General features: G+C 43.9%; 1 pseudogene; it reads right to left on the reverse strand.

Moving 5' to 3' along the window:
* LOC149168182 (aldose reductase-like) overlaps positions 1 to 21,286 on the reverse strand; it is a 52,233-nt pseudogene extending 30,947 nt beyond the window's left edge.
* Between the last annotated feature and the right edge of the window lie 1,545 nt (positions 21,287 to 22,831).

Below are 22,831 nucleotides of genomic sequence, written 5' to 3' on the forward strand. Positions count from 1 at the left end.
GCCTCCTTATCTGGAGCGACTCAGGCTCAAACAAGTACTATGACTCCTCATCTTGTTCAATCATCCAGTATTGGAGAACAGCAAATGGTCCAACAACCAGAGCTGGTTCAAACTCAACAACCGCAATTCCAGCAATCATATCAAGGACCCGAGCAACAAGTCTTTGCAAGTAATGGGCAACCATATAATAACGGTTATGCCCATCAAACTTGTCAAAGTTGCCAGCATCAAATACATTATGCTGGTATGCAAAGACCCACTGCTCAGGCGATTCCATCTTATCCTGGGTATGCTCCGCCTAACCTGAATCAACAGTTACCCTTTGTAGCAACTCTAGAATTACTAAATCTAAACCGGCTGACGAATGATCCAATTGCTTATGCCCCTTGGTGGCCAGCGATTCCGCATAAACTTCCATCGGACATTCCTAAATTCAATGGAAATCCAGGTGAAGACCCATCGAATCACGTCATGACTTTTCATCTGTGGTGTTCGTCGAACACCCTGAACGATGATTCGATAAGGCTTCGCCTTTTTCAGAGGACATTAACGGGTCCAGCGGCTAAATGGTATATTGAATTACCTAGAGCCTCTTTCGACAATTTCAGTTCCCTAGCCACGACTTTCTTAACCCATTTTCAATTACCAATAAGGTATGAAACTGGAACGGAAATCTTAACCAACTTCAAGTAGACGATGGCCACACATATATCCGATCATATACATGAGTGGCGTCGTCATCGCAGGATGGTAAAGACTTACGTTCCAGATCAGCTATTAGCTGAATGGTTTATAAAGTCGTTACTTCCTGCCATAACGGAAGATGTGGCCAAGGGGGGAGTCGTAACGGAGGAGCAAGTTATTGCTCGTGCACAATATCTAGACTTAGTATATACTCAGTCCGGCATGCTCTATGATAAAATACCTGACGCCCCTAGACCGGAATTTTCAATTCCTCCTCCTCCTAAATCAAATAGTGACTCTCATGCCGGCGATGGCGTGATTGGCGCAAAAAACATGAAATCGATAAAGGCTGTAGCTAAAAAGGCCCGTAAGATTTCCGGTAAAAATACAAATGAGGAACTTCTTGCCTCGGAAGTAAGTGCCATGTCGGATGACAAGGGAAAACAACTGAAGCAACCAGGGGGCAAGAAGAAAAAGAAAGGGAGAAAAAGGAAACCCCCTACGGGGTGTCATATATGCGATGAGGATCATTGGACAGCAGATTGTCCATACAAAGCTGAGCTTAAAAGATTCTTTAAGAGTTCGAAAACCTCAGCTGTGTTGACTGATTCGTTTCCAAGCCCGAGAACCGAGCTGGTTGATAATCAAAATGCTTCCCGATCCCAAGTGCTTATGTTGTCTGTATCAAAGCAGCAAAATGATGCTTTGACAAGGAATAAGGATTACAGGAATCCAAAGCTGTCGAACAACAAGGCTAATGAACAACCTAGTAGTTCGACAACAACTTTGACCGAAGTTGTGCCACCCATCGTCCCTGAGCCAATGATAAAGTCGCAAAAGGGAGCAGTACACAAATCGACATTTAATCCTTGTGCGAAAATAGCACAGATAGAGGACCTGGCCCAATCGCCGTCCGTTATGTCGACACTTGAGGTACCGCAAAATTGCTTCTCCCAAGAGCAAGCTTTATTGTCAACAATAGGTGGAATTGACCCAATGGATTCCAATCTTGTGGCCTTTGATCATAAAGGATATGATCCTCAGTTACCAGCTCAACTAGCTTTCCTTATCCAAGTGAAAGCCCTCAACAAAACTGTTCATCGAACAATTATTGATGAGGGGGAATCTACATGTATTATGTCGATGAGTTGCTGGAAAACTTTAGGATCTCCAACCTTGTCGCGATCTTCGACAACATTAAAAGCATTCGACGGAAGGACATATACCCCATATGGTATCCTAAATAACTTGAAGGTTGAACTGGGGGGAAAAATAGTAGAAATAGATGTTGAAGTCATCGATGGGAATCTTGACTACAACATCCTACTAGGAAGACCATGGATCTATGCCATGGCAGCTGTTGTGTCGACCTATTTTAGAAAGATTGCATTTCCCTTTCAAGGAGGGATTACAATCGTCGATCAACAAAACTTCCTCCCCAATGGTTCTCAAGTTACTGGAAGCATTCCCATGATCCATAGAAGTGATCATTCGCTCCAAAATATCGGAGTAGGTCTCCTAAAAGACCCTGCCTTAATGGGTACTTTTGCCCTACCGCCTCCGAAAAATCTGGCGGAAGTGGCCTCAGTGGAATATGAAACCTTCTATATTTGATGGATTTGGACTCTGAGGACGGTTCTTATCTTATGTCAACCTCGTTAAAAAATGAAACAAGGAGTCATGAGGATAGTTCTTTTACTGTGTCAACCTCATTAAAAAATGAAACAATCCCCTTTCCAAATCTCAAAGGTAAACCTTCATTCCAACCACCAAGTTGAATGCAATGAAGCTTGGGGGGCATGCACCTCAATTTGCGTTGTTATGCTGGGGGCATGCAAACTTATCATCGAGCAGTTTTAGCACACAGTTCATGCTCGTTAAAAAATAAACGCAAGATTCGAGCAGTTTTAGCATAAAGTTCATGCTCGTTAAAAAATAAACGCAAGATCCGAGCAGTTTTAACGCGGTCTTCATGCTCGTTAAAAAATAAATATAAGTAGTGAGCAGAGTTTCCTCCAGTGTTTAAGCTCATTTTTATCTAAAAAATGAACCTATCCCGGTAAATAACCACAGTGATCGTAAATTTATCAGCCGTTAAAGCCTTGGTCGTGTTTGCACCTGCCACCTCCACTTTTCATTTGGCCGATCGTTCACCTCCATATGATTGTTTACCCATTTTGAGGAACAGCTGCGAAGAGTGATTTCACCTAGCCATCCTTGTGACACTGCCGTGATTGGAAAATTCCAAGCTGTACCTGGAATCAGTTGCTATCCCTATTTATCACTCGTTCCTCAAAAGACGAGTCTTCTTTAAGCTCTTTTCAACTGACTCGTAAAATATGAAAAGATTGCCGAGTTTTGGCCTTCCAGCTCGTTAAAGGACAGGAAGAGCTATCCCTCCTCTAGATTTTAATCTTTTTGGACCTGAGGGATTATTGCACAAAAAGGTCGAGCGCTTGTTTTATTCGGCTCGTTAAAGTTATCGAAAATTCATCCCTTCTGTATTGTTTTATACTTTTTCGGACTTAAGGGATTAGATGACGAAAAAGGAATTTTGGAGTTAACTTTATGTATCTTTTCAGACTCTCTAAAAATGAAAAGGACCGAGTTATCCTTGTCGTTAGACTCGTTAAAATGATTAAATAGCGACAAACTTGTCTTTAGACGAGAACGAGTTTCCCTATCGCTAGGCTCGTTAAAACATAGCGATGGGCTTGCCCGAAGGGCAGGTTATAGAAAAAGCATATGTTATCCTCCTCAAGCTTGACAAAAATAAAGAGGTACTGGTCACGGGGGGCAACTGTTATAGACATTTTTGTGCCTTGCATCACTGAGCATGAAATGTCGATAATCAAGGGATCCAAAGTCCCTAAACATGTTGTTCCTACCCCTAGAGGAACAAGGCCAAGTAACCACAGCAATTCACAGAAGTTCTCCACCTGAAAACACTCAAAAACAAGCCAATTCTGGATCATGTCAACTGCTCCACTGAGCATCTGCGCTGAATGTCAACTGCTCCACTGTCTACCTGCGTTGAATGTCAACTGCAACAAAGGCTACCTGCGCTGAGCGTAACTGGACAAGTGGCAGGCTCATTTCTCAAGGTGTCAATGCCCAGGAAGTTTCCAAAATGACACTTGTACCAGGGAATTCGACTGGTGATGAGTAAGAGGTTCCAAATCTCCAAGTGGAAGCAAGAACCTCCAAGTGGACTCAAGAACTGACAGAGGGAGAGGACACTAGTTAGATCTCAAGCTGACTCATCCTCTCTCCAAATAACTATATATAGATCTCTCCTCCAGGGGATCTAGAGGCTGGAATTTTGTGAATGTAAAGAATTGCTGTTGGTTTGTGGCTGGATACATTGGGTGTTTATGCTTTGAAGGGAGCTGAAGAGGGAATTCCATTCTGTTGGGAAGGAGATGCTGGATTGGAGCCCCATGGGTTGTATCTCTTCCTGAACCCTGTTACTTTCAATAAAGCTATCTGGATTCTTTCCTATATGCTGGTGTACTTTGTATGATTGCATTAGTGTATTTGATTTACTTCTAATCCTGAATCATTTATGAATATGTACATTTGCCTTTGTATTGTGTTCTTCTCTTGTCGCAAGTAGCTGTTCTCTTGTCACAGGTAGCTGTTCTCTTGTGACCTCGTGGGATTCAAGTAGCTGTTCTCTTGAGCAAGCGAGGAGGCGAGTAGCTGTAGACACACAACGGGGAAGAGGATCTAGATCGAGGGACAACCGGAAGACAACGGTAAGTCTGCCAATCTCCCCTCTTTCACATTTCATAAAGGAAGAAATCATAATAGCTGTATTCGTTTGTTGCTAAGGCGCTGTCACACCTTAGGTGGATAGGATCGTTCTAAATAGGCATTTTTCCCCACAACAATAAGGATAAGGAGAAGTTCATAGCTTGAATTCACATCTTATTTACTTGATGATGAGTCACTCATATGCTGTTGTCGTCATATGCATAAAGATCATATATTACAGTTATGATGCAGGATTCCTATTGTTCTTGGCACATATATGGATGAGGATTGTTGGCTGGATACATGGATGCTTATTCAAAGTTGCATTGTTGGAGACTTGATGATGATGAGTTCTTACCTATATGATGATAGGTTGTTTCGTACATATGTTGATTGATATTCCCAATTGATGATACTTGGTCCATGCAGATCTGGATGGCTATGGTGTTGCTCACATATGATAGAATGATTCTGTATATACAGAATTCTGTTCAAAAGGATGAGTTGATACGGACATACCTTGATGATTCATGCACTAATACAAGTTGCTGGTGACAGATGCTATGGAGCAGATCATTCAGTTTCATTGCTGATGTTTATCATGATCTTATTTAGGTGTTTGGTCTCTGTTATAAATGTCATGTATATCATTCGATGTAAAGGTCATATCAAGACTCATGGTGTAATAGTGTGTCTCTATCTAGTCATTTGATGAAATATTTTAGTCATATCAAGGTCATGTAACGGCCTATGTTTGGTTTCCCCACTATGCCTGGGATGAAGATGTAATGTATTTGGTTGTCATATTTCTGATGTATCCTCACTTGGTTGGGTGATGGATGTATGTATTGAGTCTTTTGGTGATAGGAAGGTCATTTATGATATATAGAGTCATGTTCTTCTTGTAGAACATCTTTTTGCAGACCTTGCTTACAGTCAGGGGGAGCTTGAGCATGAACAACACTATATAGCAGAGCAGATATTTCAGAAAGAGCATTATCAGATTGGTGCACCATGGCATATACAAAGGGGGAGCTCATTCAGAGACTTCAGCAGATCTGGTTTATAGTCAAGGGGAGCATGTTCTTAGGGGGAGCAAAACCCTTTGCCCTTGATGTCAAAGGGGGAGAGTGATTTGGTGTTGTTGCCATCAAGTCCAAAGGGGGAGATTGTTGGCATTATGATGCATGTGTTGTACTTGATGGCAACCCTCTCATAGAAGATCATCTCACTTGTATACATTCAGATGAATCCACAAAAGAGATATCAGATATGACAGAATACATGGATGTAGGACAGTTCAAAGGGATCAGATGACAATTCACAAGTAAGCTTTGCCATCAAGTCCAAAGGAGGAGATTGTTGGCATTATGGCTAAAGTGTTGTCCTTGATGGCAACTCATATAGGTGATGGATCACTGTACAACAGGTCAGTAGCAGAGATTGATGATTAACTCACAAATAATGAAGAAAACAAGAGGTACGCAGGTACACCGTACAAAAGCTGCGGACCCGCAGGCATGTCATAGATAAAGTGCGTACATACCCGCAGGTACACCATGTAAAAGGTGCAGACCCCAGTTCACTCACTTCAAGACAGAGAAGTGCACTCACGTGGGGTTTCTTATGTTTGGCCCGTGCTATTTAGCCCGCCGTTCTTGATTCTATGGTTTTGGCCCGTGGTTTAGGATCTAATTTAGCTCCGGTTTGGATCCCTTGTATTGGTTATCTATGGTATTGATCCATGATCTTAGGAAGAGCCTGCCTATATAAAGCAAAGGAGATTATTTGGCTAGACACTTTTGAAAGAAGAAGATCTTAAGAGAAGCTAGATCTGAAATTCTAGTAATGGGTTTGTGAGAGATAGCTGAATATAAATCAAGGAGAAACATGAGGATTACAAGTCGGATCTACTAATGGGTTCAGATCCATTCGGCGCATGATCAGATCTGTAGATCTGATAGTCTGAGTTATCCTTGAAGTCTGAAAATTGTCTATACCCGCAGGACCACAAGTGCAGTGAAAGAAAAGTGCGGAGATACGTAGGCGCAGAAGAGCTACAGGTGCGCAGATACGCAGGCCCAAAAGCTCTGCAGATGCAGAGGTGCGCAGGCAGTTCATAAGACACAGAGCCCAGGAACACAGGAAGTCCATGAGGCACAGTGCGTGGGTACGCAGGAAAGCAGTTGGAAACAGTGCGGATGTACGCAGGTGTTCTATGGGTGAAGCTGCGGACTTTTCACGAAATCTATTTAGCTGCCTCTGTTTATTATTATTGTATTTTGGGTTTTGAAGTGATGTTTGATTTCTGATATTATGTTCTAATAACAACAATGATTGATTGAATGATTATGATTAGCTTCAGTATTGATAGATGAATGGATCAGGTTCATAATGACTTATCCTTATATGATCTGGTGGACTAGATCTGGTTGAAAACTCTCATTGTATATGTATTGATCTGGTGATTGGGTGATTCAGAATGTTGTGAGCTTCAATGTTGTTGTCGGGTCTAGTATGAAAATTGGATGAAATGTGGCCTTTCAGATTATGTGTTGTGCTTCAGTGTATCCAGTCTGAAAATTGATGAAACGTGGTACCTGGAGGAGAGAAGATTGTAGGCCAGCACCTACGTACTAGTATCTAAGCTAGTACAAGAGCTAAGGGAAATCTATGCAGCATTGTAGCAGGTAGCAGCCTGCGTACTAGTAAATGGATCGGCTAGTACAAGAAAAAGGGGGTTGTAGCTCCCATACTGGTATAAGACTGCACCAGTACAAAATATTGTAAAAGGATTTTCTTATTAAGAAGAAGATTGAGATGACTTGCAGCAGGTGGTTTTCTCCCGCATTGGGTTTCCACCTTATATCATGGTGTTCATGTGTGTGCCTTATGTGTGATGATCTATTCTATGTTACTGCATCTGTTAACTGATAATATGGTTGATAATGTTCTAATGCACTCATTGAAGATCAATTAACTTAATCATAAGAAGTTGTGGAAGTAGAATATATGAATCAGAGTTTGGAAATGAAAAAGTTTTATTGACTTGATAATACTGATTCACCCCCCCCTCTTAGTATTATTTCCAACACCAACCCCTTCAGACACCCATTCAAGTTTATCAAGTGTCTTCTGAAGGGAACATGGGAAACATCACGCAAACCTAGCCAATCGACATCTCTGTTAAACTAGGGATTGTCGAGCATATCCATGTTGGAGTGACTTGTACTCCGATGGAGATTCAGCTCTATACTGATCTTTTTCGCGAATTCCATGATGTGTTCACTTGGTCTTATGAAGAAATGCCCGACATCGATCCTAGCATCGTGGTGCATGAGATACCTACATATATGGGTGCGAAGCCTGTCCGGCAGTGTCTACGCCTCGTGCACCCCCGAAAGGCTGCGGCTATTAAAGCGGAAGTTGAAAAGCTTCTTAAGGATGGTTTTATTTACCCCATCCCACTCATAGATTGGGTCTCCAATATCGTCCCTGTGACTAAAAAACAGGGCACTATTAGGGTCTGTGTTGATTACCGTGATATTAATCGGGCCTGTCCCAAAGATAACTACCCCACACCCTTCATTGACCAGCTCATTGATGAGTGTGCCAGGAGTGAAATGTATTCATTCATGGACAGTTTTTCTGGTTATAACCAGATTAATATTGCGCCCGCAGATCAGCACAAGACCACCTTTATCTGTCTGTGGGGCACTTTCGCCTACAAAAAGCTCCATTTCGGTTTAAAAAACACTAGTGCCACCTTCCAATGCGCAATGTCTTATGCATTCCATGATATTCGACACATTGTGCAACCTTACCTGGATGATCTACCAGCTCATTCAGCAAAATGCCAGGACCATCCTGCTCACCTTCGCGAAATCTTTCTCTGTTGTCGGCACTACCGCATCCGGCTTAATCCACATAAGTGTGTCTTTTGCGTTGAGTCAGGTAGACTTCTTGGGTTCATCATCTCCCGAGAGGGTATCTGTTTGGATTCCCTTAAAGTCGAGGCCATTCTGAATCTCCCTCCCCTTGCATCTTTGCAGAGATTGCAGAGTTTGCAGGGCAAAGAGAATTTTTTACGACGATTTATTCCAAACTATGCCGAAGTGGCCAAAGGCTATACGCGGTTACTGAAGCGGGATACCCCTTTTCTTTGGGATGCCGCTGCTCAAGAGTCCTTCGAGCGCCTCAAGGTTCTCCTTGTTTCTGCTCCGTTGTTGTGTCCTCCTAATTATCATCGTGACTACACTCTGTATTTGGCCGCTACCGATACCACTATTGGCATGGTTCTCATTCAAGATGATGACGATGACACTGAGCATGTCATTTATTATCTCAGCCGCAATCTACTAGATACGGAAACTCGATATGCTTACGTCGAGAAGTTGGCATTGGCCGCCGTTTGTGCCGTCCAAAATTTCCGCCATTATATCTTGTTGCGCACCACGACAATGGTTTCTGATTGCAACCCGATGACGTACATCTTGTCACGTCAGTTGCTAGGGGACAAGTAATCAAAGTGGATTGTTATCCTCCAAGAGTTCGACTTGGAATTCACCACTGCCGAGTCTACCAAATCCCTTGTCTTTGATGAGTTGCTTTGCTCTTTGCCATCTCTTACCGCGCCCTCTCGGTTAGAGGACCATATTCCGGACGAAACTCTGTTCTTAATTAGCACCCTTGATCCCTAGTACGGGGATATCATTGTCTATCTACAGACGTCCTCTTTTCATCCCGATGTGTCTAAGGATGCTCGGCGATGGATTCGCCATCAATCTCATCCCTACCGTATTATTGGGGACACCCTGTACCATCTTGGTGTCGACTTTGTTCTCCGCCGATGCTTGACGTTCGAGGAAGCTGAGCGAGTTCTACATGACTGCCTAGCACCTGTGGTGGTCACATGTCCGGATATGCTACTGCTCAAAAGATCCTCCGTGCTAGTTACTTTTGGCCCTCCATCTTCAAGGATTGCATTCTTGTCGTCCGCTCCTATCACGAGTGCCAAATCTACCAGCGGAAGATGCGCGCACCCCCTGCTCCATTGCACCTTGTTGTTACCATCAGCCCTTTTGCCAAATGGGGCATTGATTATATGACATATAACCCTCGCTCGACCAAGGGGCATGGGTATATCATCGTTGTCGTTGAATACTTCACAAAATGGGCCAAGGCGATTCCTACACTATTTGAAGACGGTCACACAACGGCACAATTTTTGTTTAATCATGTTATCTCTCGGTTCGGAGTCCCTCAGGCTATCGTCACTGATCACGGTAAGCATTTCCATAATCATATGATGACTGAGCTAACAACCCAGCTAGGCTTGTGTCATGATAGCTTGACTCCATACTATTCTCAGGCCAATGGTCAAGTAGAAGCCGTCAACAAGGTTCTAGTTATAATGCTTCAACGCACCATTGGCATCACAAGTCTAACTGGCACTTGATGTTGTTCTCTGCTTTATGGTCCTACCGAACTTCTATGAAGGATGCCACTAGTTTCACCCCGTTCCAATTAGTTTACGGACTGGAGGCTACCCTGCCCATTGAGTGCGAGATCCCTTCTTTGAAATTAGCTGTCGAATTACTCCCCAACACTACTCCAGTAGAAGAACTCCTTCTTTACCTAGAACGACTGGACGAGACTCGTCGACTAGCCTCTCTAGCTATTGAAGCCCAGAAGAAGAGAGTGAAAACTCACTTCGATCATACTGTCCATCCTTGTTCTTTTGTTGAAGGAGATTTAGTCCTGCTCTACGATCAAGCAAATGATAAGATGGGGGCAGGCAAATTCAAGCCCATGTGGCACGGGCCTTATATTGTAAAGCGAATTTTGCAAAAAGGGGTCTATGAGCTGATTGATTATGAAGGGAATCCTCTGGATAAGCCCCAAAATGGGATTTACTTGAAAAAATATTATGCGTGAATTTCATGCACTCTGATTTGTACATACGTGTGTTTTTAACAGGTGTGTTGTGTGTGTGTGTTTTCATGTTTTGGCTTGGTGTGTAGGCGTATTGCCGCTTATTGCGTCTTTTACTTATTGTGTAGATGTTTGGTGCACCTTACGTTGGTTTCACTGATGGTTCCTGCCGTAGTACCCGCAACCTCTCTTCTGCGGCATGGGTGATCTACGATCCTCATGGTGAGTTGGTAGACCTTCAAGGTGTTTGTCTAGGTTGTACCACAAACAATGTCGCTGAATATAGTGCTGTTATTGAGTTACTGGCCGAGGCGATCAATCTCGGTATCCGTACATTGGTTGTGAACCTGGATTCTCAGCTTGTCGTCCACCAACTCAATGGGCGATATTCCGTCAGAGACCATCGGATTTTAAGGTTGTATTTACGTGTTAAATTGTTAGAAAGGAATTTTGATTTTATCACATATCAGCATATTCCACGAAGATTAAACACGTTAACTGATGCATTGGCAAACCATGTATTAGACAAACATTTGCGTAACATGTAATCAAAACAGCATATAAGAAGCATGTAAAACACAATAATAAACCATAGGAATATGTACACACACACACACACACACACACACACACACACACACACACATATATATATATATATATATATATATACATATATATACATATACATATATATACATATACATATATACATATATATATACATATATATACATATATATACATATATATATATATATATATATATATATATATATATATATATATATATATATATATATATATATATATATATATATATATATCTCGTGTGGCGCACCAAGGCACTCAAAAAATAAGTGTACATGTCCAAATAGAGTCTGTGTTCTCCATACATCCGAGACACATGTCTCTCAAAAAATCATCAGCAGGAAATAAAACCTAGGCATCTACTGCGGTGGGTTATGCTCCCTATAGCACACCACCGCTCATGCCACCCACCTCAATAGGCGGTGCACCCTGGGTACCACTCCTACTGTGTGAATCTAGAATGCTATGGGGACCTCCTCGATCCCCATGTAATCTGGGATCCCTGCTGTTAGGCCCTCAAGGTTTCGGGCCACTGTCTCCACTGGATCATCAGCTGGGGGAGCCAAGGCTAGTGCTGCAATGCCCTGTGCATCCCTCCGCACCTCTGGAGCCAACCCGACGGGTCTCACTGGTCCCACATCTGCATACCATAGAGTTCGTCATTAGGACATATACATGAAAAAAAATATGAAAACATCATAAAAAATAAAATGCAAAAATAATGTGATCAAGTGTCTTACCACCATCATCCCACTGCTCTCCAGCGGGCAGCTGCATGTCAGGATCTCCGCGGAAGTCCATGCCAGCATATGGCCAATCCTCAACGAAGATCGTTTGGCGCTCCAACCACTCTCAAAACAATGTCCCCCACGACACTGGTCATCTGCCACCTCCTCGTGGCATGATGTGTGCCCACCGTGTGGCCCTAGTCTCACGTGGTCTGGGAAAATCCAAATCCATGTCCTGTAACTACAATGCCGGCACCTGCTCCAGCATGAGCGGGACTAAGATTGACCCGTAGCCAAACTGCTTCATCTCTCCTCGACAGCAGTTGGTAAGTTGTCTCTTCATATTGGCCGTCACTGCTTCTGCCCAGTTAAACATGGTTGGATTGAGACATTCGAGAGCCAACCGGAGATGGGTCTTCGATGCCTTGTGTTGGGCTTGGGAGCCCGCTGCCACCATGAATAGCATAGCACGAAGAACCACGTCCTCCACTGTCGGGATTGCCACCTTCTCGCTCCTCGTTTTGCGTGCCCATGGGAACACTTGAGCCATCAGCATATCTAGGGAATCGTACCCAGGTCACTGCCCCTCTAGAATGGGCCTCTCACCACGACAGGACAACCTAGTTAGAAAATATATGTCGGTGGCATCGAACTCGATGTCCCAGCCTCGGATAATGAATTTCCCATCTATGGGATTCCAGGCTCAAATCAATAGCTCCAGTAAATCGGGCTGAGACCGAAGGTGCGGAGTAAGGAAGAATTTGAGCAATCCGCATGCCCGTAATGCATTTTGGCACCCAACATCGGCAAAAGCTTCCAAATCATTATCATCATGTGTTCGTTCTTTCCAGACAAATGCCATTATGGCCTGCATGATGAGAGAAAACGAATTAGCACTTCGTTTCCAAATTTTAATCCATAATTTGCACAAAAACATAATTTTGCATCGCCATCACGTCTGTTTTTAAAACAGACACGATGACGCGAGGTTGCCAGTTCTATTTTTTCGCAGTCAACAGAAGTACATCAATTTCCCACAATGATCGGAGAACGTTATGTGTAAATATTTTCGGTCATCGTGGACCCGAGCGATATACCCGCGATGACCGAGCAGCGGAGCCCGACTCAAAAAATCTGCCTAAACTAACACATCTAATGTCAAAATGCATAAAAAAGACACTGAATTGAAGCGCAGGACAAAGTCTATCTACCAGGAAGAATTTTCAGGATGAACAGTGGACGAATGGGGCTGAAATCAACTCACCAACTTTGGTGCTCCAAATTTCTCCAAGGTGAAATGAATAGTACCAATGGTAAAAACGAATGAATTACCCCCCTTTTATAGTAATTTTTCAAAAATAAAAAATTATATTTTATAAATGTGGGTTTTTTTCTCATTTTTTTATCACATGGTTAATTAAGAATGGTTTTTTAACTCTGTTTTTACGTATATTTTTCATTTTATATCGAATGGGTTTACGTTTGACGTGCTTTGTGCAGAGCTATAGGTAGTGGAGTTATGACAACTTTGTGTGCACTTGATCCATAAAGTCGTCTTTAACGTCTTTTCCGACTTGAAAAATGAAAAGATAGCCGAGTTTTCCCTCTTGACTCATTAAAAGAAATAAGAGGCGGTCGCCTTTAAGCTCTTTTCTGACTGTGTAAACACGAAAAGGTTGCCGGGCCTTTGTCGTTTCAAGCTCGTTATTGGTTACGAAACAACGTGATTCTGACCGATTTTCTACTTTTTCGGGTCGAAGTCACTCATTACGAAAAGTACTCCTCGATCGTAATGGTCGGGTGGTTCTTTCGAGTATCGTTTTATACTTTTTCGGCTCAAGAGACACAAATCTATGAAAAAGGATCCCCCTGGAGTTTTCTTTTCCGTGCCTTTTTCAAACTCTCTAAACATGAAAAAGACTTCGAGTTCTACCTATGTCGGACTTGTTAAACCCTGACGACATTGGACTCATCACCATGACGAGACTCGAGCTTCTCCTCCCTAGGGCTCGTTAAACTATTACTAGGTTGGATTCAATAGCAGGTTTATCATTGGTTGTCTATGGCAGCTACTCACTCTTGAACATCGACACTTTTGCTTCTTGTCGGGTTGGGACATCCACACATCGTCATTTGGCCTTCTGTGGGTTTGGGTTACCATTTAGCCTCATTCCATCTGATTCACGTCGTCTTCATTAAGCCTCTGATCCCTTGGTACTTGAATGCTGCCACCCTCTGGAGTCGTGTCGCCGACATGTTCAAGAGTATAATCCTTCTGCCTTTTACACCCTTGCCTTCTCTCTGATACTCTATTTTGCCATCTACTACTTGTTCCTTATCTCGTGTCATTGATGGGGGAAACATTATGGCCCTCCTGCGATGGGTCGTCTCTTGTCGACATCAGCTCATTATCCAAGAGATCGATCTAGAGATCCCCTTTGGTACCTTAGAGCTTGCATGCCTCAATGGCAAGTTCTTCACACCTGACGGTCAACTTTCATTATTGGTCGTCAATTGGGTGATTCCATGAGTGTTCGACTTTAGCTCCTTCTTCACACTTCGTGGATTGTGCTGAAAAGTACCTTGAGAACCATTAGCATTATTGGTGGTTTCTCTCGCGCTTGTTAACGGTTTTCATCATTGACCGGTAATCAAGCGATTTTCTATCATGCTCGACCTCAGCACATCTATTTGCATGTTAGAATCTGTACTATGATCGGATGGGTTCAAGACCCCGAACTCAGATTACACATGTTTGGGCTGCGTGGATTGGTTCGTGATTACATGACTCATTGATGGATGGCTGCGACCATACCTCTATCATTATGGTCTTATTAGCTAGATGGCTGCGTCCATACCATAGACCTAGTTCGTATGTCTTTTGGATGGCTGCGCCCATGCCTAGACTACATGTACTTCATAATCAGAGATATCAGTTATACTTGCGTGCCAGTTCATCCATATGGTGTTCCAGCTCAATCAGTTTCATAAAGCATTTCACCCCTCCCACTCTCTCGGGCTTCATACTTTAGGGGGCATCTGTTACACAGTAATTTGTCACTGTCTTCACTCCAGTCCTTCTACTGTGTCATGTGTCCAAGTCAAACATGCTCAAATGCTCTCTTGTGCTGCCAACAAACCCATTTTTCCTAAGTTATCTGCCTCATCGCGTCTGTGGACTAAATATATGCGCTGACAGGTGCTCATAAATAGTACAACTGTGTTGCCATCGTGGAAGTACATCTGATTCCCATTATGGCCCGATTGAATGTCCCAATGCGAGGTTACTTATAATCTTTAGCGATGATCTAACTAGCTATGTTACTCACTAATGATGTGAGTGCTATAGCTCAGTTATGCCCCCGCGATGATCCAGATTGGGCGAATTTGTTCCAACAGTCAGCCTTCCAGATGACTCAAGACCTGGTTGTTGGCATATTTTGTATCGCCCTCCTTTCTCTGGCATGGCAGTTCCATCAATTGTGCTACCTTCCTTTGGGATAAGCTCACTCTTCCACCTTTTATGGAGACTCCTTATCCTATTTAAACTCTCACCATTGCTATGCATTGCTAGTTTTTGATAGTTGGCTAGTTGAGCAGTGCTGTTAGTGTTTGTGGGTTTGCTAGATCGCTGGTGTGAGTGTGACAAGTGTGGGATTGTTGATAGCTTGTGGAAGGTTGTGAAGTGCCCTTAATCTTGTGTAAAACTTATGAGTGAGAGAGACTTGTATGTTGGGAGATCCATCTTCAAAGAGTGAATGCTTGAAGAACATGCTGGCTGGATCCCTCTGAGAAGGCTTGTGACGTCAAGACTTTGGTTGTAAGCTTACTCTTATTTCATTATTAATACAATCAATTCCTATGTCTTGTATGTAATTTACTTGATAGCTCATGACTTCTTGACTTTGTGAGTAAATAGATCATTGTTGTTTTCCGGTTACGTGCTTTGTTGTATTTCCTTTGCATTGTTTCAGGTCGATCACTTGTTAGGAGAAGAAAGTGGAAGCTGGAGTAGCGCAACGGAACTCCATCGACCACCGATTGAGGTAGGCCTCCAACTATGACTATTTAAGGAAAGCTATTGTTGATCTGTCCTTGTTTGTGACTAGACCCACTCTAGGGCTAGAGGGGTTGCCTCTGTCCGCAGAGGGAACACTTTCCTACATCACAAATTGGCGACTCCGCTGGGGATTTTGGCCTTTGTTCTTCCTTTGTTTGCTCTTGTTTTGATTCTTGATTTGGTCTCTTTTGAAGTTTGAGGATGATTCGCGTGATCACCTAGCCAAATAGACTAATGCTTATGGAGCAGAGCCCCAGCCTGAATGGGTGCATCTGTTTTGTCATACCTTGGATGTCATACCAATGAATTGGTACTTGGAAATAGAGCTCCGCCATGGCACTGAAGAATGGGACATCTTGCGCTAGGGGTTTATAATGACGTTCAAATTTGAGGATGGGTTTGACTGTATTGACGCGACGCTACAGGAGGTTAAAGCAGTGATCTTTAGGATACCGCAGGATCATTTGGACCTAATTCAACCTGATTGGACTACCTAGCTAAACCACGCATAAGAACACTATAATGTGACCGCTGAAGAAGAAGACAAGGATCCCAGAAAGATTAATATTCTAGAAACCAAGGGTCACAACAAGGTTGAAGGTCCATAGATAGAGTATATAGACATAACTGCGCCATTGAAAACTAGGTAGGTCAACATTGGCACAGAGGCGGAGCCAAAATTTGCAAAGATTGGGGACTATTGGGATGATGCGACAGTAGACAAGGTCGCTGAGCTCCTCTGCGAATATAAGGATTTGTTCCCCATGAAGTTTTCTGATCTGAAGGGAATAATATGAGACCTGGGTGTCATGAAGATCACCTTGAAACCAGACACGAAACCTATAAAACAAAGACCTTACCGCCTTAATCCGAAGTATAAGGAAAGGGTTCGCGCTGAGTTAGATAAGATGCTCATGCATGAATTATTGAATCAGTGGAAGAATCTAATTGGGTAAGCCCAATAGTGGTTCAGGAAAAGAAATAGAAAGAATAAATAAGGATATGCATGGATCTCCGGAAATTGAATGACACTTGTGTGCATGATCCTTTCCCGACCCCATTCATTGACGAGGTCCTGGATAATGTAGGTGGCAAAGAAGTATACTCTTTCACTAATGGGTTTTCTGGGTACCATCAGATCAAAATCACACCTGAGGATAGAAGTAAGATGACCTTCATGACTAAATGGGGATGTTTCAATACATTGTAATGCCTTTTGGGCTGAAGAATGCGCCAACAATCTTTTCACGTGTAGTCATTGCGGCATTCAAAGACTTCATTCATAAATTTCTGGAGGTATACTTTGACGATTGGATAGTGTTTGGATTGGTCAAGTGCCATGTGGCAAGTCTGCGCTTGATGCTAGATACATGTTGGAGATACTAGATCACGCTCAATCTGAAGAAGTGTCTATTTTGTGTCCCTTTTGGGATCCTGCTGGGTCATGTGGTATGCAGACAAAGATTGATGGTAGAACCTGCGAAGATCACGGTGATAATCAACTTGGAGGTGCCAAGGAATGTGAAATAGCTACGTGCAACTCTAGGGCATACCGGATACTATTGGAAGTTCATCAAGAGCTATGCCTAGAGCACCATGCCTATGGAGAAATTTTGAAAAAGGATGCTACATTCTGTTGGAATGATGAATGTCAGAAGAGCTTAGACACGCTGAAAGAGAAAATGGTCACCATGCCGATCCTAGTCTTCCCGGACTGGAAGAAGTAATTTCATGTGCATGTGGAAGCATCATGTCTTGCGTCGGGGGCTGTGCTGACACAAGATGGTGAGGGAGAACTAGATCACCCTATAGCGTTCACAAGTAGGAAGCTATCTAAAGTAGAGAAAAATTATTCGACGATAGAGCGCGAAGGATTTCCTATGGTGTACACGCTCTAGAAGTTCAGGCTCTATTTGTTAGGCAAACACTTTAAGATGTATATGGATCATTCCACATTGAAGTACCTGGTCAACAAGCTTGTGTTGGGGGGAAAAATATGGAGGTGGCTGCTGTTTTTCTAGGAGTACAACTTTGAAGTTATTGTGAAGCCAGGATGACTGAACGCGGGACCTAATCATTTGTCGCGCATTGAAATAGAAGAGGAACCTACTAATTTAGAGGAAGGGTTTGCTTGACTTGCATCTCTTTGTGGTACGTGTCATGGACAGTCACTTTGAAGATATCATCCACTTCCTGATGATAGTATTGGCTCCGAAAGGTTATACAAGTCATCTGAAGAAGGAACTAGTAGTGCACGCGACAAACTTTTCTATCATTGCAGGGAACCTGTACAAAATGGGGTTAGACAAAATATTGCGACGTTATGTGCCTGAATTTGAACGAAGCAACATCCTCGTTGAGGCTCATGGAGGAGTTGCAGGAGGACATTATGGAGGGAAAGCAACAACACAGAAGGTTCTACATGCTGGGTTGTTGTGGCCAACCCTGCATAAGGATTCGAAAGCATATTGTAGGGCATGTGACGCATGTCAAAGGAATTGCAGGCTATCGCGGAGGGATGAACTGCGTCTGATGCCGCAGGTGACATTACAACCATTCAAGAAATGGGTGTTTGACTTTGTGGGTCCAATTCAGCCTCAAGGAAAGAAGATAGGTGCGCAGTACATCATCACCGCGATTAAGTATTTGACCAGGTGGGGGGAGGCGCAGCCTGTGAAGGAGTGTACAGGCGTGACAATAGGAAAGTGAATTTTTGAATATGTGTTGACAAGATTTGGCTATCCAAAGATCTTGATGAGCGATCATGATACACACTTTCTTAATGAAACAATTAGCGCGTTGACATAAGAATTTTAGGTGTATCATCAAAAAAGTACGCCTTATCATCCACAGGCTAATGGGATGGTGGAAGCATTCAATAAGATACTGGAGAGAGCATTGATGAAGGTCTGCAACGCTCAGAGAAATGACTGGGATATGCACATACCCACGGTTCTATAGGCCTATAGAATGACTTGTAAGAAGCTGTCTAGGAAAACACCTTTCAAACTCGTGTATGGGGTAGAAGCTATGATGCCAATGGAATACATTGCACCTAGTCCATGCATAGCGACACTAACAGGAATGGCAGCCGCAGAGCCCTAGAACAGAGACTCGTGTAGCTAGCAGAGCTTGAGGAGGACCGATTTCTAGCTGGATTTCATCAACAAGTTCAAAAGGAGCGAGAAAAGGCATGGCACGATCGACATATCAAACTACGCACCTTCAAGGTAAATGATTTGGTCTTGTTATATGACAGTAATTTTTTTTAAATTTCTAGGGAAATTTAGGATGCACTGGCTAGGGCTATATGTCATCAAGGAGATTACCGATGGTGGAGAAGTTCAGCTGGTTAAATTGAATGGAGAAACCTTCCCAAGGAAGGTGAATGGAAACTGATTGAAGCCATACACTGGTGATCCAGCTAGGTCACTATATGAGGGAAGCACAGTCTTAGTGCTCCAAGCAGCTAAAAGGAAGCGCGAGACTATAAACTACATTGCTTGGGTCGGAGAGCTGTGCATTTGGGGAACTGTGCGAAACAAAGATATGTCACAAATTCCGTAGAAGCGCACAGGGAGCTGTGCTACCAAGGGAAAAACCGTGCAGGATATCCAGAAAGTGACCGTTAAAGTCACTGTTCATGATTTGACGATGAAAAAATGGTTAAAGGGAGCGGGGGGGGGGGGGGCATTTAAGTCGGAATTTATGGACCAGATCTTTGAAAATCTACCGCCAGTCTAGCATTAATGAACCGATTTTGGGGGGAACAGTTGGATTTCAATTTTAAAGTACCTATAAATTGTAGGTGGCTGCCAAGCGAAAAGCACATGGAATTTTGAGAATTGAGTTGTTGATCTCTTAGGCGCACATGAACTGGGAAATCTTTGAAGTTTTGCTAGTAAGTTCTGTATTTGAGACATTTCCACAAGTGACACAGGAGTTGTTGCATAACATCGTGTCGATGCCCACAAAAGCTATGAGCGCTTAATCAGTGACAACCAAGGGAACTGTTCCAGAGGTGGCAATGATAGCAGAGGGAGCTGCCCCAGAAGTTGACCTTGCGGAAGTACCGATAGAAGTGCCTAAATCCCCTAGGACACCCCAGCCAAGGCCTACGCCAACTCAGGAGGGGCCAAAACCAAAGAAGGAAAAGTAGAAAATTCCACCGCCGCTGTGTGCATCACCTAGGAGGCACCCACAATCGAGGAAAACCACGCGCAAGAAAAGGCCAAAATGATTGACCTAGATCCAGAAGAAGAGGTTGAAGAAATCCACATGGATGATGAGGATATTACAGTGGAAACGAAGGTCATTGAAATTGAGGGGTCAGACCCCATATCTAAGCTTCCCGAATACATTTCTCCGCGCAGGGGCAAGACGAAGGTGCCCAAAGAGATTGATGAGAGTAAAGTCACCCTGCACACACCCCTCCTACAGGACCAAATCGTCTTTGAGGGGTCGCGCTTGGGGCATGTCCCCATTTTGAGGTTGGAGGACTAGGAGTTAGCAGACACAGAGTGCTTCCCTCATTTAGCGACATACCAACTTACGCATCGGGTCTTCCACAAAAATACTAGAGTAACCACGTTGGAGCCGAGGAAGTGGCTCAAAGGTGTGGACAAGGCAGGCCTGCTAAACCTACTATGGGCACCACATTACTACCGCACACCTATCACGCTGGTAGTGATCAAGCAACTGATGTGTTTGGTGCACGATGGGTGTCTGTGGCTGGAGGAGCCGATACCCATCATAAAAATGCTGATCCATAGGATCATGCGGCTACCATATACAGGAAAAAATTTGGCCATGGTGTTTGGTGGAAAGGCTGGCAAGCATGCGCTTACCGAGGCGATGAAGGAATAATTCAAGCTGTTAAAGAAGTCGCGCGACCATGCCATTTTGAGCATTTGTGACCTTGCGGTCAAAGTGGCAATGCAAATCTTAGCAGGAAAGGTGATGCAAAAGTTTCATGTAGATGAAGTTTTGACACCAGTGATAACTTTGGTGGCCCAGTGTGTGGAGGGAGTCCAATTTAACTGGGTGCGCTACCTCTGCGGTGAGTTCCTTGTGAACTGCCACGAGGCATAAATCACAGTAAGACTTTTCACTATGCATGGCTATTGCTGTCCATAGTGTTGGTTGCGTGGGAGCTACTTGAAGATAGTGAGTTCCCTCTAGTCATGCCGGACCTACCAGAGGCAGCGAAGTTCGCTTCGTTGTGGGCGATGAAGGATCCTTAGTGGATAAAGGATAACAAGATCTTCTGGATCTTGATGGAAATGAGCATACATATGGCCATCAACCGCAAGTCGCAGTTGACACCTACAAATTTTGAGAAGTTACAAGAATACGTGGAATTCAAGGCTGAATTCCACCATGTGTCAATACGGGCGCAGAAGGACCTTGAGCAGAAATGGCATGACCTGCCATACTTGGCCACCGATGATGCAATTGCAGCAGTCCTTGACTGCTGGCCGAAAGATTGGCACAATGCCATGGATTCGATGACGGGATCTAGCAAGACCGCCATGTAGCGGAAGAAGGAAGAAGCCAAGTTGAAGTTGGAACAATTGGCCGCGAAAAGGAGAAAGGAGGCCGACGACAGGGCCAAGGCGGAGCGCGCTACTACGCAGTAGTTGGGTGGGTAGGCAAGAGAGGAGTGCGGCTCTGATGGAGGTCAGAAATCGCCTTCACCAGATATAGAGGAAGAAGAGGACAAACAGATGGAGCAGGGAGGAGAGGATCCGGAGACGAGTCCGTTCCATATCAAGCACACCAAAGGTCCAGAAAAAGTAGGGTCATGGAAGAAGTCCAAGGCTACCAAGACGTCTCTAGATCTGATCACCCTAACAGAGGGGGATCTGAATGATATAGGGGATACGGTGTGGGATGCCACCACGGAACTGCTGCAGCAGTTCGAGCAGCAGCAACAACAAACATTGGACGCTATTAATACGAGTCTGCACGAGCTACAGATCCACGCATCACAGATACAGACCAGCATGACACCCACCAGTTTGGCCCTTGGCACCTCAGAAGCTACTGAGATGCTGCGTGCAAGGGACCCCCGAGCAATAGTGCTGCTGGATGGAGCACTAACAACAGAGACTGAAGTTGATAGACCCGCTGTCAGTGCACTCAAGGGAGTTAGACTCAACCTGGCCGCGCTTCCGAATGAGGTGCTTTACCTTTTGCAGGACGGTGTGATCGAATAACTTCAGACCCACGAACAATGAACTTTGTAGATCATCAATGAATAGAAGGTCAACAACACCCAGATGGCTGTGCAACAAGACTCTGCCATTAACCTTGTGACCAACCTTATAGACAAGAATCAACACAACCAAGGTTGTGGATGAAGCATGCCGGACTGTCCTGGAGCTGGAAATTCCCGAGGCTGAACCAGTGGATGTGCGGGTATAGAAACTCACTGCAGGAGTGCGTGATGCATGCATAGATTTGGAAAAGGTTCAGCTGGAGCTGAACCTCAAAATTGCAGAATTGCAGTTCAACGATCAGAGAGCAGCGTGAGACCATTGTGAAAGACGTGGTAGCAGCGGTGGAGAGCACAGTAAAGTACTGTACCACGCTCTTTAAGCAGTCGCTCGAGGTAGTCACCTGTCTGCAAGAAGATCCTACGGTACAATGACTAGAAACAGAAGCATGAGAGCTCCAACAGTGCTATGACAAAGTCAAAGCGACAATGTGCACTGTCGCCATCAGGCAGAGGTTAGTTAAACTGCAGGAGGCCAAGGCATTGAAAGAAAAGGTAGATGCAGCTCAGCATAAGGAAGCCGTGCTGAAGGCTAGATTGAAGCCTTGGTTGGATGAGGCCTACTTGATCACGACCATTATTGAAGGCAAATTGGCTAGTTTGCAGGAGACTCAATAGAAGATTAATTCTGATAGCGTAGGGCCAGTGACAAAGCAGTTGGTCGAGGAGATGAAGCAGGCGGAAACACAATGCGTCGCCGAGGTAGCAGTCATCCAAGTCGAGTTGCAAGGTCTTCACGACAAGATCTCCATGTTGATCGAGTGACTCGAGGGCGAGTCACCATGTTTGTGTTGGGGGCTT

Source organism: Pinus tabuliformis, chromosome 4_2, assembly GCF_031772625.1.
Source record: "Pinus tabuliformis cultivar Carrire ecotype Pingquan chromosome 4_2, CPIR1, whole genome shotgun sequence".
Lineage (NCBI taxonomy): Eukaryota > Viridiplantae > Streptophyta > Pinopsida > Pinales > Pinaceae > Pinus > Pinus tabuliformis.